The 15,760-nt window shown below is 44.0% G+C and overlaps 1 long non-coding RNA gene across 1 annotated transcript in view; it reads right to left on the bottom strand.

Moving 5' to 3' along the window:
* LOC134547178 (uncharacterized) overlaps positions 1-15,760 on the bottom strand; it is a 58,228-nt gene that overhangs the window by 1,939 nt on the left and 40,529 nt on the right. Inside the window, exon 6 of the long non-coding RNA XR_010079409.1 lies at positions 13,975-14,127. This is a non-coding gene — a long non-coding RNA (uncharacterized LOC134547178). The remainder of the gene's footprint in view (positions 1-13,974; positions 14,128-15,760) is intronic.

Consider the following 15,760-nt stretch of genomic DNA (forward strand, 5'->3'; position numbering starts at 1 on the left):
AATTCAAAATGCATCACTTGTGTCCCTGAAACAACAGCCGTTTTAGTTATTTTTGGAAACAGGTATTTGCACAGTTTTACAAGCACATCTTTTCCAATTGTTTAGAAGAGGTCCTTCAGTTGCTTAATGACAATATTGATGAGGCCTGAAGGGAAGGAAAAATGAGTGGGGTATTTTTAAGGATATAAAGTAGGAAAAAAAATACAAACATTTTCAAGGTTCTCCAAGACACTGACTGCACACACACATTCCAAAGGGAGGTCACTATCCCTGAAATTATCTCCAAAGCTCTTTTTTTCTGATTTTCTTTACCCAGCTTTTTTCTTTGTCTGTTTCAGTCATGGGCTACCAGATCCCAAGTGTATTTTTCCACATCATGTACACTGTCTGCATGATGCTTTTAAAATTCGATTGACTCTTATTATACATTCTGGAGACATTTTTAATTGCACCAGGGAAAACTGTTGGGCAGGTAGTGAGACAGCTAATAAGTAGTCACCTATCCCCATGTTTTTAAAACTAAATTTGAGGGAGTCATCCCGCAAGTAAGAGTGGGAGCTGCATACTGAGGCACGTGCCTGCTGCCTTTGGCAGATGTGTTGGAAGGGAGCTAATTGTTCTGCTGCATCACGTCCTTCAGCTCTGCAGTGAAGTCTAACCCACAGCTTGCTGGGTGAGCTGAATTTCACCCCACATTTCAGGATTATCTGCTTGCTGGAAGGGCTGCAACATCACCCATATGGTCCTCGGTCAGCCACCCAAAAATCAAGTCTCCTGCCTCTCTCCTAGAAGGATGGTATGGACAAGTGCCACAGGTTCTGAGAATGAGCCGTGAGGGTGCAAAGCCTGCAGATGCATCTTTGTGCTGTGCAATTGGAGGGGGTGCAAGAGAGGGTAAGAGCTTCTTGCTCCTATTTCCATGAACAGTGCCACAGAAACAAGACCTTGTGACTCTCAAAGTCCATTTGCCAAATTACAGCATCTCCCTCTTTAGTTACACCTGAGAAAGGGCATTTATGTTTCACCAGAGAAAGAAATGCAGGGAGGGCCAGGAGGGCTGGTCTGCATCCCTCTCCTCTGGAGCCATGGAGCCCCTTACGCACAAGCTGCGCTGCAGCTGCAGAGAGGAAAAAATGTGGGCTACCCTTGCTGAAACATTGGCAGCACATCATTGTTTACAACTGGAATTTTTGCTGCGGGCTTTTACCAATGACAACTTAGGACAGGAATAGGAAACTTCACATGATGATGAGGTCAACTTTTTTTCACTTGTCCAGTGCCCCTAGACGAACACAAAGCTGCTGAAGTTAAAATTTATGATTGCTTGCAAAAAAATTGAGCTTGAGCCACGATTCTTAGCTGGCTCTTTTGTGCTATCTTTTATAGCACTTCCAGCAGCGTACTCATTTAAAACTTTTAAAAGCAATTTGGGTTGCTTTCATTTGATCCTCATTTCTGCTCTCCCACTCGATTATCTGTGCCTGTCCAGGAGCAATTTTAAGTTGACCCATTCTCAAGTAAATGAGAGGGCACTGTGTGTGTTTGCAAAGCATGTTTAACTTCTGTCTTTCATCTGTGATTAATATTAAATCTATTGAACTACATAAATAAGTAATTCACTTACAAACCTGACAAACCGACCGTAATTTCTTCTCCTCAGAGTTTACAGCTCGCAGGTATCTTTTTTTAATGGTTTCATTTCCTTCTGTGTACCTGGAGATAAAGCCAGTGAGCTAGACAACCATGTGCAGAAGAGGGAAGGCTGCTTGACTGTTGTTCTCTGCCCCCACCCCACTACACTCAACATACATAAACATGCATAAAAACACAGAGTGAGAATAAAATAACCACTTGCATGTCACTTCTGCTGTCGTGGTTTGTGCATGAGAAGCAGACTCCAGCTCGGCCTTCTGGTTTGGATAACAGCCCTGTAAAATCATTTCTACCAAGACACTAGAGGTCTGGGTTTGTTCTCATGCAAATGAAATTAATGGAATTATATAAGCATAAAATCAGGGACAAATGAGAGGAAACTCTTATTTGCTCTTTTGTATTTTTATGGAGTTTGGCTCCTTACACAGAAGGCAATGCTCTTGGAAGAGAGCATTGGAAAGTGTGTCGATAGGCACCTGGCCTTGGGAGGACCACGGCACTTCAGCCTTGCAAGCTGTGTGAGGCACACACACGGCTGGCTGTCAGAGGGGGCTTGAAACAAAATAAACACCCCAGAAGAGGAAGCCCCTTGGAACTAAGCAAGAGGAAACACTCAGTGCAGGGGGTCTAGATGAAATCCCATCCACTCTCCACCTTGTCCAGGGGCCTATATCAAAACTGTAGGAAAGGATGTCCTAGCCAGAAATCCTTTCCTAAAAATAATAGGACCTCTCTTTGGAAGCAACGATGGGAGGCTTTTCCTCAGAATCCACCCCAGCACCACTTCAGGCTGTGTGCTGTGCTGGTACTGGGCTAAAGCTCCTTACCCGTGGGAATTCTCCTCCCTCCACCATTAGCTGCATATGTAAAATCCTGCATAAGCCATTGTAGTCTCTGGGATCTGGGGGTGGAGAGTGGAATGGAAGAAATCTTGTAGCAGAATATATTTAGCTTGCATCTCTTCCAGGATGCTCCTTCATACCTCCCAGTTAAGTGCATCCAGCCCTGTACTGAGCCATGAAATGCAGAAGAACCAGCAGAGCTTTCTGCCTCATTGAAGGGGCTCAGATTTATACTTCAATAAAGCAGCCTCAGTACCTAAAACATGAAAGGGACCCCCAAGTTATTAGAAAAAAGACATTTTAAACACAGTTCATGGGAGAGAACCTAAGTTGGTTCCTAATGCTATTCATTCATACTGAAAATAAAATTCCATGTCTGTTCAGAACTTAAAAATGGCATCAAGACTATTGGCTAAAAGGCCAGAAGTCACATTAACTGAGCTGCCTTTTGCAGTGTTTGGTCTTTGGTGTTTCTCACTTACCAATGCTGCAGGACTTATCACTTGTCCTTAAGGAGTGCTACTGAAGGCAGGGAGTAACAAGCTCATGGTTATCTGCTGTGATCAAAACCCTGAGAGTTGGAAATGGACATTATTCATCGCAGCCGCTCTGACTGAGGCCATTTCATATGGAAACAATTAAGAGGCAAAAGGCATATCACAACAAAGGAATGAGAAGAAAGATCAGGAAATACAAGCAGATTGGATCATTCTCTAAAAATGGATACAGTATTTACTGTTGGCAAATATAATAAATCTAAGATTTGAATTACCCAGGACTGCAGACAGGACTCTGAATTGCAGATTTTTTTATGCAATCTAAGAGGAAGCAGTTAAGATTAATGGTGAATGTAAAATTTAGGTCTAGAATAGAACAAAATGTAACATTTCATGTGTGCAGAATGGAATCTGAACATAATGCGTTTAAAAAGTTACAATGGGAAATTACGTAGAAATGAAAAGCAAAGAGGAAATAAAAAAATATGGTCCATGAGCATTTCCTTAAAAGTAAGAGGGAAATCTAAATAGACATTGAAGAGCATCCACAGGGATTTGCACATTTTCTTGAGACCAATGAAAATGTAGCCGGAAACAGAAAATGGGTAAAGAAAAAAATCTCTTTCTAAGAGGTGTTTATTCTTACAGGCAGAAAAAGCCAGGGGGAGGGTTTGTCCCCCACTGATATCAAGAAAAAGTGAGGCAGTTACTGGAAAGCATATACCATAATACAGAATTCTGAAACACCATTTAATATTTCTGTCTGGCTAAGTAATTAAATGAACAAATTTTCAGCACTAAGCAGTATGAGAGAGACAAGACACTGTCAGTCATGCACAGCTGGGAGCCAGGATGTCCATGTCTCTCAATTCCTAAAATAGTCATCTGTACTTGCAAGAAAGTTTGGAAATCACTTTCAGTGGCTAGCAACACTAGGTCTCCTAGGGCTGTACTGACATGCCCTGGAGCTGTATGCACACTCACACACCAGTTTTCAATATGTCACAGCCCCGGGTGAGTTTAACATAGAACTGCATTGTTAGGTGATAGCAAACTGCCATCCAACTCCTCCCTCTTGACCACTACCTAGAAGACTAATTTCTGTTGCTGCCGGAATCAATTTGAGTTTTATGACTGGCCTCACTCGAGCCAGGATTTGGCTTAGTGTCTGGATATAAGAAGCTAATGGTTTTTCTGACAACAGCTCAGAGCTGGTGTAAGTCAAAGCAGAAATATTTAATGCCTTGAGACTGGCAGAACATCTCATTCATGCTGTTGGCTTACCTAGTAAAAGGGCTATCAGGTATTGATGCCTTCATTCCTGTTCAAACACCCTGCTTCCCCCCTTAAATATCAGGAATGGGTATGTGGAAGTCATCTCACTTCTTCAGAAAGCTGAGAACCGTGCAAACACCCGCTAAAACTGGCCAACATACACTGAGCAAAGAGTTGGTCAAGGGAGCACCTGAACCTCTGAAATGGACACCACAGACCCGGCCTAGTGCCTTCACTGTCATCTTCCATCATCCTGTCCTCCCTCTGCTTCCCTTGCACCTCCACGACTCCTCACAATATGTGACATTCTGCATGTCACTTGTCTGAAGCTACCAGAGCTTGAGAAAGCTGTGCTTCTGGGCTGGGGGGCATTGGCCCTCAGTGTTCTCCTTCCAGCTGCTTCTCCCTTGCTGAGAGCATCCCATGGAGGCAGTGAGCACACATCCTGCACTTCCTGCTGCTCATCCCCAAGCCACTGGCTTTGATCACTCAGGTAACCAAAAAGGCCACCAGCTGCAAATCCAGTGATTTCCAGTCCTTTCCCGACTTTGGCAAATGCTTTTGCCTAAGCAGTGGTGAAATGGAGCATGGCCAGAGGCAGGCGGTTTGGGGAAGGGGTAGACCCACACAGGATGTGAGTTTCATCCATCTGCTGGCTGGAGACAGAGAGCAGAGGTTGCAGAACAAGTAATACTGGGTGCTGTTGGCGTTATAGAAAGAGCTACATATTTGACACAGTTTCTCCAGAAGTTCCCTTTAAATAGTAAAATTTCTGCCCATTTGTATTCACAGGTCTTACAATTCTATTTTTAAACAGAATGTAGGTGTTCACGAACAGTGGGCGTGAGACTGACAGCACTAGACCAGAACTCTCCATTTGCTGCATTGACTCTACTATGCTGCAAACTCCTGTAATGGAAAGGAGTATACCAAGAATACCAAGGACTGGGCTTATTTTGCCTTTGTCCTTGCAGCTGAAGCTGCCCCAAGGGGAACCAGCAGCTACGATGGGCTGTGGATGTGTGTGTGTGTCCTCATGCATGTTCAAAAACTTGCTATAACAGACACAAGATTATCAATCCTTCCAGACAGTAATTACTTAGCAATTCATTTGGATTTTGTACTTCATTGCCATAGAAGTAGCTTTTCACATGATTCTTTGAGTTCTCTGAGACATTCTTGAGCAACATGTCTAGGCCTCCTTCTTTATTTGCTAACTCTTTCATTCTTAAATATAAACAGCTCAGGCTCAGGTACTTGTACCCAACTTCAGAAATACCAAAGGTTCTTACCAGTTTTCAGAGAACACCCTGAAGTACACTGTTGTGCATAGCCGGGGTAGCTTATGTCTCTAACCATCATTTAACAGGTGATTCTGCAATTGAGAACAATCATGTTGGGCTTCTGATCCTTTCTCCCACTCCAGCTCACTCAGAAATGCCTTCTGAAAGAAAACTCCATGGCAGAATCCCTGTGACCATTTAAAAAGCTGCCTTGTATTCTTACCTGTCCCCTGAGCCTATTCTGCACATGACAAGGTCAGAGCCAATACCTCCCCTTTCTTGAGGCCTGTGTCGGGTATGTTACTGAACTAAGGGAGTCCCTATATTTTCCTCCAAGGCTATAGGCATGCAGTTTCCAGCTATTTCTCCAAACCCTCCAGTACTCATATGTTAATGTGCTCTGGCTTTTGGTTCAAGTTATTAGGAAGGAATCTTCTTGAGCCTAAATTTTACTTCTTTGCTTCCTCTGAATAATATAGGGTCAATTTATAATTTTCTCTTACTCTCTCTAGGCTTGTGTAGAGAAGAGCAAAATTCTTTTCATTTTTGTAATTTCCTGCCCCTTCCCCCAGCTCACTGGAATGGTTTTGCCAATGTGCTATGCTTGTATGCTCAACCCTCTGCTAACTGTCTGAAGAGTTGCTTTTTCCTTGCAAAACTAGAAGTGGATCAAAGCATCGTGCCAATTCTGGATGCTGGAGAAAGCATAGGCAGAAACTGCCTGACACAGGATTCCTCTAGAGGTAGCATCCCTCTGCCACATCAGAGGTGTCATGGGCAGGCAAGGAAAACGGGAAGAGACCAGATCCTTGGCCCTGTCTTCCCATGTTCCACCTGGGAAATCTGATTTCTGAGCTTTGTTTGCTTTCACAGTATTAGAAATGTCTGTTATACAGACAGAAATTCTGTTATAAAATGAATATAAATGCTGTTATGCAAAAAGATCAAGCCCAAGGCTCTTAAGTAACTGGGAGCCCAAAGACTAGATTTGGGATGATCCAAGGCCTGACCCTGCAGAAAAACTGTACTCAAAACAGCAATACAGCCTCTTGCTGCAAGGTCATCTAAGGCTTCTTGTGTGCTCTCCTGATTTTATGGTGGCATCTTTTGTGACGAGTTCAGCCCTGCCTTCCTTCTGCTCATTTTTTTAAAGTACTTTTGCAGTAGTCAGTTCTCTGAAGTGCCATTCTCTTTCCTTTGAATTGACTGAGAATCTGGGTTGAAGTGACTGACTGATGTGACAACAAAGGAGGGAATGTCATCAGGTCCAAAGGATTTGATATGCTGTTGGTTATAAAATGTACTCGGACAGCCCAAGTTCTGTGCCAGATTAATATTTGATGTCATGGGACTTGACTGGCTGTAACTGAAAGAGCTGGGGCCATTGTTGGGAAAATGGCCATCTCCCTTTCAGGGGAAAGTTAGGACTCATAGGAGCTGACAGCCTGACAGTCCGATCTTCCATTCAGCCATAAGCACCAGCCAGAGTGAGCAGTGACAATGCAAGTTCCCCCATATTTAATTCACTGATAGGCCCAATTCTTTTTGTAACCCCTAAGTATTGTGCATACTTTCTATTATCAGCCAGAACTTTCCTTCTTCCAACAGTTTAGAGGGTATCAGTGCATGCTCCCCTTGACAGTAGCTACTCCCTCCCTCTCCCTCCTCCCTCCTCCCTGCCAGCCATCCCCACCTTTCCCAGTGCCTGTGGCAGCTGCAGTAGTCTGCTTTCTCTGGGTGACACACCACCCCCTGTACCCTCCTGCCTCGGGCTCCTCTGCTCATTCAGCAGTGGCAGCCACTGTTTAGTCACAGCAACAGCAACAGCAACCCATGCAGCAGCTGAGGGGGAGCTGGAAGGGTGCATGCCCAGTTGGTGTAAGAGCCCCGAAGCAGGGTCTGCAGAGAGGATCCCAAGCCAGTATCCACTCTCAGCACCTGCCTTTCAGCACCAGGAGGATTCTGGCTTGATGCCTTGCAGCACTGTGCTGGGCAGCACATAGTGGAGTGCAAGGAAGGGTCACACAGGAGGACAGAACTTTCTGCAAGTAACAGTCATGCAGTCACTACCATTATTTGTTAAGAGTCATAAAAACAGCACCTAGGATGCAGGTGTATAACCCTGTCTATGTATGTGTGAGGCCTCCCTAGATAGTCCATGACGCTGTATAGTCATCCAATATGCTCAGAAATCCTAAACTCACTCACATAAGGAGAAAACAATTTTGGGCTGCGTCATCAAGGCTTTCCCAAAATGGCCCTGTTTTGTCTGTCTGCTGATCCTTCACTTATCGAAAATCTCTCTCAGCTTATAAGGACCACATGCCAGTCACACTTCATTTAAAAAGGGTGTGGGGGGGAAAGGAAGTTGATGTTGTGGCATATAGATATTAAAAAAAATCAAATAAAACTTGGCATTGTAAATGGAAATCAATGGACTGCAAAATTGTATTTGTTCTAGCTGGATAGAGTACTTGCCAAGTTCCAAGCTGTTTGTCCCTTTCCAGGGAGAGACGGGGTCTGCTCCATTTATGCTGTAAATGCAAGGCTGTTGAGAAGTGAGACTTGAACCTTTCCACCTTCAAAACAGTTTATGCATACAAGAGAAAAATCCCATTAGACAAATGAGACAGAAATCTTAGCCCTATTTTAAAGAGGGAATGAAGGGAGAGTGGGTATTTTGTCTGAAGCCATGAATCTCTGTTAGAAGTGAAATGCTTGGCTTCTGGTGTTATGCTGAGAAATTCTGACTATGTCCCTCTTAAAATTCTTTCAGTATCTACAAACTGCAGGCAACGTAGTATCTGGACAGTAATAATTCATGCTAAAGCACCGTAGTGGCTAGCAGGTACACCACTGCCCTGTGACTCCATGTGACCTTGGCTAGCTGTAACTTTCAGCTCAGGATACCTGAAGGTGTCACGGGAACAGTGTTGCTTCTCATCTGCACTACACTCAACTGCTGCTTTTTTGAAAATCTGATTCTTAATCTTCTATGAAGCCTAAGAAAGCTATATATGACCTAAAACTCTGCTCAACTAAAACACTTATATATTATCCCACAGAACACACAAAAATATTCCTGTTATGAACAGTCCATTATTACCAAAATATCTATGACGTCTGCTTTTTGTCTTTTTCTCTATTCTGTTAATAATGATGATTATTTATACTAGACACAGAAACAAATAGCATTTCTAACGCTTTCTCGTTGACTCTAAGTGCATGTAATTACCATATAAAACCTACATTGTTCTAAGGAATTTTATCAGACTGACTTGCATTGGTCAAAATCCCTCCAAAACTGTTTTCCCAGGATTTTCTATATACAGTCCTGAGAACTGAATTAAACTGAAGGTTTAATTTCATTTCCAAAGATTATGTTGTTTTAAATTCATCACCTTGAGGATGGGAAGCCAATCAAATGAACCTTGCAAGGCTGAAGGAAATTGTTTTCAGACTTGAGAGGGTACTACTGGGTAGGAAGTTTGGCAATCAAACTAAGACCTGACAACAGGGTAAAATGAAAGCTGAAAAGAGAAGACAGTGTTAACGATTACATCTTTTTCTTAGAAGTCCAAGCAGGTGATACTGGAGATTAGAACAAGGCAATAAAAGATTATTAGGACAAAGAACCTGGAATTTGTGACTTATAGCACCATAGCTGGTGCTCTGCAGGAGGAGCCTGTTCATGCCACCAACCAGGATTCTTCTGTCCTACCAAAGAGTTGTGTCTTCTAAAACTGTTCTCAAAAATTTTTAACTGTATGGAGTATGCTATGCAAAGCAGTTATCAAAAAATAGATACCAGCTCTGTCCTTGATATTAAATAGGATCATTTGGATTACTGCAATCAAATATTAAAAAAAGCATTCATTATGAATGTGAATTTACATCCCTTCAATTGTAGAAATGATCAGAAGAATATCTCATTTAAAATTAGCATTCTTTAAGTAAGACTTAAAAATTGAATTGATTGGAGAATAATAGCCTATCCAAGTCTTTGCTGCCTTCAACTCTCTTCAAAATAAGAACTTTTTCTTAAGAAATATATAAACCATTATTATTTTCAGCCCATATCAGTTATGCAGCCCCGATCATTTTGGGGTGAGAGTTATTTTAGGTTGGTTCCATTGGGATGAGAATGCTGATGGAGTTGGTAATTCCTTATACCAGTGCTCTTGATTAACACCGAATGCACAAAGCTCTTTGCCCTTGAACTTTTAAAACCAAGGCCCAACCAGAAAGAAGGGGTTTTGTTTGCAATTCTAAGAGTCTTTCTTGAAAGCACTGTGCCCAAAATCCTTCCCTCAGGTTTTGTTTGGGGTCCCACTGCTGAGGCCTCCTCCAGCTACACCTGAGCCTGCTTGGTCCTCTTCTGTTTCTGCCTCTCTCCTACCGTCCAAGGAAATTGCTGCCTCCAAGCTGATCTCTGCCTGAATGGGTAGATTAGTCCCTAGCAAAACCACCCTGCTGCTGGGTTCACATTCCTCAAGAGCCTGACAGGGAGCCTGCCCAGCTCCAATTGTTTCAGTGATCTCTTAAGACAAAGAATGGCTAACACCCTAAACTCAATTATCGCTGTTGTCAGCGCTGTCCTACCACTACTGCCACTTCCCAAAACTACAGCCAGAGAGCTCCAGTATCCAGTATCCAATACCCAGCCCAGCACCAGGGCTTCTCCACATTTTCTACACCCCTTTGGCATTTCCAGACACAGCTTTTCAAAACAAGTATTAAGCCGTGGGAACTATTTAGGCCTTGGCTTTGCTGCTCCTTCTATGATTATGACTTTGAACTAATGTTATTTGTGATGGCTTTTTGTCAGTCTGCAACTCCTTGGTATTTTTCAGCTAGATATTGCACTGGAAATGTTGTTTAATAGGAACCTACCTAAGGCTCCTGGGTACCATTGTGCCCAGATGCCATCCTCCGTGGACTCTGCCACTCCTCCACACTGCCACCCTTCCACCGTGCTATCCAGGCTGGGGACAAAGCTTTCAACTGCCCTGTTGACAAAAAACCAAATTCCTTTTCTTCTTCAGAGGTTACATAGAGGGAAATATGTGTTGTTATGGTAAAGGAAAAGGCTACTTGCATTGAATGAACCAGCTCTGTCTGTCAGCATTAAACATTCACAGAGTGCATGCTGAAGCCAAGGCAGATTTTTTTCTAGGAGATCATAGTCCTTTATTCAGTGGGATTTTTACCCAGCTCCTTGTCTGTTAGCAAACTAACTTCCCTTATATTTCAGAGGAAATGTGGTGGATGGCAGATCACAGGCCAGTCACTGGACTGATGCCAGCTGACATCTGTACATTAAACCAAACCAAGCGATCTTTGGCCCTGGCAGAGACAAAAGCCAACCATATGTACACAATGTATATGCACACAGAAAAAGACCCCACAACCAAACCCGGGCCAAACCACTCCAAAGATTATAAGTAACTAAGCAGAACAAAGCTCTATCCCTAAATGCTAAAGGTCAACATAAGGGCTTTTTTATGGCTAACCATGCCCCACTGTTAAGGACCTTTTATAGCTGAACAAAACCCGACAATCAGTTTTTATGTAGCATATCTCATAAAAAAATGGGAAAGTGCTCTGCTAAGAAGGTCAATATTGTTATCTCTGTTCCTCCTTCCCTTTGGAAAGCTGAGCAGCAGAGTGGAGGTGAGGGTGCTGAAGGAGCCTTACTTAGAAGGCTGTAGAGTCCAAAAGTCTTCTCCACCCAAAAGTCAGAAGTATGAGAGGGCCAACCGCGCTTTAGTAGGTGCTTACATACACACTACCCCGTCTGCAGTAGGAATGTTTCCCAAATCCTGCAAACACTAATACAGCTCCACCAGCAGCGCTGGGAGTGCCTGTGGCAGCCAGGGCCACCCCTGGGCCAGGGGACAGGCAGACAAACGAGTCGCTGCACCGTCAGCTGGAGTATGAAATTACAGCGCTTCAGCTGCTCTGCTGCCACGCTCCTGCGCCCGCCCGGCCGCCACCGCCACGGCCAGGCCGCTCACCCTTCAGTGAGGGCCTGTCACCCGCTCCGGCTCAGGAGGACGGAGCAGGGGCAAGGACAGGCTGGGAAGAAAGCCAGGAGGGGGCATTTATTGACTCCATCGCTGCTCTGCTATCCCAGCCACTGCATCCCTCCCACGCCGCTGGGGCTGGGTGCACCTGGAGCTGGGGCCTGCAGCGGCAGCGCCCAGGGCGGGTGCAGGGCAGCGTGTGCAGCTGCACGGGGGCACTGCTGCCCTGCAGGGCACGCCTGGGGACATTCTCCTGACCCCACGGCCATGCTCCCGACCCTGCTGCCAGGCAAGTAAAAATCCACATTCACCGTTGGATTTGACATGGAACACGGCACTGGCCTGGCCTCCGGCTTCCTACACATTGCCAGGGAGTGGAAAGAAAACCTCTCACCACAGAGTTCAGAGTTCTTCACCAGGGAGAGAGGACTGGATCACTCTCCCTTTCCTTCTACATGTGCAGAAAAAAAACCCCTCTCAGGATAACTTATTAACCCAAATTACCTTCCATTCTTATCTCATTATGCTTGTAAGTCACACTGACAAGCTTTTGGCAAGACTTTCAGAGCCCTGCAAAAGTCCTCCACATGAATTTTCAGACTCAGTGGAGACCTGCCAGTGCCCATTCCTTTACTTGACCAAGCAGCCTCAGCAAGGGAAGCTGTGATGCAAGGCTCACCTCCTCTGTAAGGCTGCTCCATTTGCCTCTGGTCTACCCAGAATGAAACATGATCTTCAGTTTCCACATTTAAATCCCAGCAACATCCTCTGCAGCCTGTTGGTCAGTCTGCCTTTCAGCTCAGCGTGGGAAAAAGCTAGGAGCAGTCAGTCTGCCAGTAGGGATGTATATAGCAGACTATGCATCTACATGTTGTCATGGAGATGCCATGGAATTCATCTGAGGGTTTTGCTGGTTGGGTTTCTTCTGCATCACACATTTGTACAGAAATTAGGTTTTGACAAAAATACAGTATCCAAAGTTTTCCAAAGCGTAAGTGGAACATAGATCTGTGTCAGAGCAGATCAGGTCACCTTACTCATGATGACTTGCATAGGCCTTAATTTTTTATTTTCCACTTAAATTGCTCCTGATTTCATATCCACATAACATCACGGAGTTCAGAGAATTAAACTAGTCAAAAATAATCGAGGGGAAAAAGAAGCAGGCCATATGTTTTAAAAGCAACCATTTCAAAATGCAAGATGACAGAAGACAGTAGTCTTCTGCAAATACAGTGGGACTTAAAATACCAGTCAGGGATTTGTCCTTAATAGTTGACCTGAGACATCTGAAACCTCCCTCCTTGCCCACCTTTATGTGATTTTTTTAAAAGATAAGCAATTTTACTGCTTGTGTCCCTCTTATTTTTTTCCTATTAGAAGTCTCAAACATTTAATAAACATTATTTTTGGTTGAACAGGGCTGTTAATTTTTTAATCTTTTGAAAGGAAAAAGAATTAATCCATTTCCAAATTGCATCTTGTCCATAAAAGACAAATCATGTGGCCCACAGAAATTATACTTGAAACAGTGCAGGAAGCGCCTGCAATCAAACAGGCTGAGGACCTAGCAGCTAATTGGGTAATCAGAAGCAAACCTGAGGAGCCACCATCAGCTCACAATCTTCAGACCATCTTCAAGCTGAGAATCTTTTTCAAAAGTATCACCTCAGTCTTTCTAGATAATGTCCTTATGGTATAGCCTTTTCTATCTAACCACACAGTTAAACCTCTCGCCTATCCAAGCTCTCATCTAACTGTGCTAGATTAATTTTTTAATTTTACTTGGAAATGGCAGTCTGCTGCTGGCCTCCTTCTAAAGTTATTCAGATTTGAGATTACTGTAGAGAACCTGCTGCATTTTTATACCACTGCTAGTGCAGATCCACTGACTGAGAAAAGCTCCCTTGTGTCTGTTGACATGAATAATCCCCAACATTTTTAATATAGGCTGCCTTTGCCAGTTGGCTGACACTTGTGCTATGCCATGAATAAAAGCTATTTGATGACAGTTGAGAAATGGATGTGAGACACTTGCTGCTGTATTTCCTCTGCTCTGTGGGAGCTAGACCCTATTATTTGTCATGTGCTGGAATGTAAAGATGTTAAAGGCAACTTGAACGCAGTCACTGATGATGTGCTAGTGCAAAACAATGTAGAAGTGAGACCCCAGACCTCTTCTGATAGGCTGCTCCTTCTGTCCCTCATATGTCTTTGCCACCTATAGGAAGCTTCAGTCACTGCAAGTTTAAATAACACTTATTTTTATGCATTTACCTAGTCTGAGCATTCAAAGTGTGCCTTCACATCAACAGAAAAGATTCCTCTTATTAGCCAGGTAGAGAAAGTTTCCTGTGTGTCATGTAAGCAACAGGATTAATAATGCATGGTGACTTACCAGCGACTGCTGTTCTTCAAAAGACCCTCGTGTGTTTGTATCTGTGGGGTGTGCACTGTAGGAGAACCACAAATTCCTGAAGAACATGCACTCCAGGAAAACCACACGGGACAGCAGCTCAGATGGCTCTGCATGAGGGCATGTGGTGTGTTCCTAGCAAGGAAGAAAAAGGGATTTAACGTAGAATTGACAGAAGAATAAGTGTTTGGCTAACAGAAAATGGGAGATGGATTGAGGTGTCTGAGGAGTATGAAGAAAAAAAGCAAGATTGAACCATCCAAGAACAAGATAAAATGAGCAGAAAGAGAGATGACTGGAGAATAGGGGGAGGAGTGGGAGGAATGAGATTAAAGGCAAAGTAACTTACAGAGGACCTTGAAGGGAAAGATAGGGAGATTTACATGCAGGCTGAGAGAGACGTGTAATCAGTGGGATCTGAGAGATGGGCTGCTGTGTCACAGCTGGGGGATTTTTAGCAGGAGACTTCTGAGCAAACAGGGGAAGAAAGTCAGAGGAGGGGATGGGAAGGACAGACTGCTGCAGCACAGGCATCTGTGGCATGGATAAGAGTCTTTTGAAGATGGACAGTAAGGGAAAGGTAGATTTAAAGAAGATTTAATGCAACCCCATACTGGGGAGACAAAGCTTACCGATAACCCATTAAAGCCCTTTTATTACCAGAAAACCCCAACAGACATCAGAAAGTTTAAAGGCCTGTCAGAAAGAGGCAGCACATGCTAAACACAGCAGGCAAAAGTCCTTAAAAATATGGTCAGTGGCCTGCAAAAAAAATCAACAAGGGCTGCTGTCCTCAAACAGAGCATTCACTTGATTCCATTCCAAGCTGATCCTTGCCCTAGGTTTTGCCCTCACTGATAAGTGACATTAAGCAGATTTACAGGTTAGTCAAAATTTTTTCTCCACACAAGTCCTCACCAGGGTTTTCTCTGCAAACCTGAGCCAGCTGGGAGAAGTGCTGCCCTCTCCCCTGATTTCAGATCAGAGCTGAAGCTGACAAAATGCACCTGCCATAGCGACTCACCAGTAACAACCCTGCACCTTCAATATAAAGTTTCAAGCACCTGATATCAGTGTGACACTGGCGAGCTCTGCTGTCTCTGCCTGCAGGCCTGGAGCTCTGCAGAGCACTGAGCCCTTGCAGGCACCCAGGGAGAGGTGAGGTGGCCATGCTTCATAGCTGCCTCTGGGGAAGGAAGCCCTGTGCTCTCCAGCAAAATGGCCAAGACAAGAAACTGCACAAAACCTGCTGAAGCTGCATGAGAAAAATCAGAAGCTGGAGAGAATCATTTTCCATCAAGAAGAGGGAAGAAATGGTGTGCATACACAGACAGTGTCCTGAGGGTTATAAGGCAAGACATGGTGACACAATGATGGAATAATTTCCAGATGATCTGTCGAGCAGAAGATGCTTTGGGAAGCTCTTTTAGCCAGATCAGCTTTTGGGATGTGTGACTAACAGCAATAGGCCATAATAATTATTTTTTAGATCTCACTTCAAGCACAGTTTTCTCCTGGTTATCACTAGAGCACATTTCTAGCACAATATATCTTGGTTGTATCTGAAGCTAGCTCTAGGCAAAGATGTTAAAAACAGCATAGCATTTTGCTCTTGCAAGGGAGAAATCTCACAATTAGGCCATCTGCTACTTTGCACACCAGTGACAGCTCGGCCTCCTATTTGCAGATAGAACCAGGGCTGGCAATTAAATAGCAGCCCTTCCTCCCTACCCTCCTCCAACCTCAACAGCTCTGCCCCTGTGCCACA

Source organism: Prinia subflava, chromosome 2 (assembly GCF_021018805.1).
Source record: "Prinia subflava isolate CZ2003 ecotype Zambia chromosome 2, Cam_Psub_1.2, whole genome shotgun sequence".
NCBI classification, from domain to species: domain Eukaryota; kingdom Metazoa; phylum Chordata; class Aves; order Passeriformes; family Cisticolidae; genus Prinia; species Prinia subflava.